Genomic DNA, 2,528 nt, shown 5'->3' with positions numbered 1-2,528 from the left:
CGAGGCACACAGGGCCAACACCCGGCATCATGGTGTGGGGAGCGATCTCCTACACTGGCCGTGCACCTCTGGTGATCGTCGAGAGGACACTGAATAGTGCATGGTACATCCAAACCGTCATCGAACCCATCGTTCTACCATTCCTAGACCGGCAAGGGAACTTGCGGTTGCAACAGGACAATGCACGTCCGCATGTATCCCGTGCCACCCAACGTGCTCTAGAAGGTGTAAGTCAACTACCCTGGTCAGCAAGATCTCCGGATCTGTCCCCCATTGAGCATGTTTGGGACGGGATGATGCGTCGTCTCACGCGGTCTGCACGTCCAGCACGAACGCTGGTCCAACTGAGGCGCCAGGTGGAAATGGCATGGCAAGCCGTTCCACAGGACTACATCCAGCATCTCTACGATCGTCTCCATGGGAGAATAGCAGCCTGCATTGCTGCGAAAGGTGGATATACACTGTACTAGTGCCGACATTGTGCATGTGATGTATCTGACCCAAGGAATGTGTCAATAAAGTTTCCCCTTCCTGGGACAATGAATTCACGGTGTTCTTATTTCAATTTCCAGGAGTGTATAAACGAAGACAGTTACTTGTTCTCGAAAGAACAGTTACTGTGGATGTCCGTGCAGCTTTTCCCTGGAATAAATGATGACTAACTGACAACCTCACCTGCCGACAGGTTATACCTCGATGTGGATAGCTGAAAATGTGTGCCCCAACCGGGACTCGAACCCGGGATCTCCTGCTTACATGGCAGACGCTCTATCCATCTGAGCCACCGAGGATATAGATGAATAGCGCACTGCAGGGAGACTCACATGTGAGTCTCACGGGAAGCATGCAAGGGATAAGTCCCTGCAGTCGCGCTATTTATCTGTGTCCTCGGTGGCTCAGATGGATAGAGCGTCTGCCATGTAAGCAGGAGATCCCGGGTTCGAGTTCCGGTCGGGGCACACATTTTCAGCTGTCCACATCGAGGTAGAACAACAACACCTGTCGGCAGCTGAGGTTGTCAGTTAGTCATCATTTGTTCATGAAATAAGTGCGTGGCTTGTGGAAAGCAATTTGATGCTAAATCACAGTAAGACACAGTTTTTACAGTTTCTAACTCACAATTCAACAAGAACCGATATGTTGATTAGACAGAATGGGCATATTATAAGCGGGACGGAACAGTTCAAGTTCCTAGGCGTTCGGATAGATAGTAAGCTGTTGTGGAAAGCCCATGTCCAGGATCTTGTTCAGAAACTAAATGTTGCTTTATTTACCAATAGAACAGTATCTGAAATAAGTGATAGCTCAACAGGAAAAGTAGTCTACTTCGCATATTTTCATACGCTTATGTCGTATTACATTATTTTTGGGGTAATTCTTCTGATTCAAAAAGGGTATTTTTGGCTCAAAAACGGGCTGTTCGAGCTATATGTGGTGTAAGTTCGAGAACCTCTTGTCGGCGCCTATTCAATAGCCTGGGGATTCTGACATTGCCCTCACAGTATATATTTTCTTTAATGTCGTTTGTTGTTAGCAATATTAGCCTATTCCCAAGAGTTAGCAGCTTTCACTCAGTTAATACTAGGCAGAAATCAAATCTACATGTGGAATGCACTTCTTTAACTCTTGTGCAGAAAGGAGTGCAGTGTTCTGCTGCAGCCATTTTCAATGAGCTACCACAAGAACTCAAAAATCTTAGCAGTAGCCCAAACTCTTTTAAGTCTGAACTAAAGAGTTTCCTCATGGCTCACTCCTTCTACTCTGTCGGTGAGCTCCTGGAAGAGCTGAAAAATTAAGCAATTTCCAGTGTAACATTGTTGATTTTCTTTATTTAAACTTACGATTTGTCGCCTGAATATGTTTTTTATATTTCATTTTATCTGTTTCTACTATCGTGTTATAATTTCGTGTATTGACTCGTTCCATGACCATGGAGACTTCTCCTTAATTTGGTCCCACGGAACAATAAATAAATAAATAAAAATAAAAATAAATGTAATAGTTTTCAAATCTAACATGACAGTCTACTTAAAGAAGACAGTTTTCAGTCAGTGTGTCCTACGGGTTTTAACGTACGGGTGTGAAACCTGGACTTGAAATTAATTTTTAAAAGGAAACTTCGAACTGCTCAGAGAGCTATGGAAAGGTCAATGTGAGGTCTCGCTAAGAAACATCGACAGAAATGTGAAAACATTCGAACAATAGCAGGAGTAAAAGATATTATACAACTGGTTAAGACTCTAAAATGGCATAGGGCAGGACATATTGCACGAACGAAGGATGCAAGATTGACAAAATCAGTTTTAGATCGGAGCCCCAGAGAAAAACGAAGACCACCAGGGAGACCACGTGATCACTGGGATAAGGAACTCAGTAAAGTTGCGGGCTTCAACTGACAGAAGACAGCAGCGGACAGAGTTGCATGGAAAAAAACTCTTATAAATGTATTTAATAACTCAAAGAGGCTACACCTTGTATAGATTGAATTAGCTGAACAATAAATAAATAAAATAAAATTATAAATTTTA

General features: G+C 43.3%; 1 non-coding gene across 1 annotated transcript; it reads right to left on the bottom strand.

Moving 5' to 3' along the window:
- Positions 1-717: 717 nt before the first annotated feature.
- On the bottom strand, positions 718-791 carry Trnat-ugu (transfer RNA threonine (anticodon UGU)). Its single transcript has one exon. It is a non-coding gene; the product is annotated as a tRNA-Thr (tRNA).
- Between the last annotated feature and the right edge of the window lie 1,737 nt (positions 792-2,528).

The sequence above is a fragment of the Schistocerca gregaria genome, chromosome 1 (assembly GCF_023897955.1).
Source record: "Schistocerca gregaria isolate iqSchGreg1 chromosome 1, iqSchGreg1.2, whole genome shotgun sequence".
NCBI classification, from domain to species: domain Eukaryota; kingdom Metazoa; phylum Arthropoda; class Insecta; order Orthoptera; family Acrididae; genus Schistocerca; species Schistocerca gregaria.
Note: the sequence above shows the minus strand (reverse complement) of the source record. Positions and strands in the feature narration are given on the sequence as shown.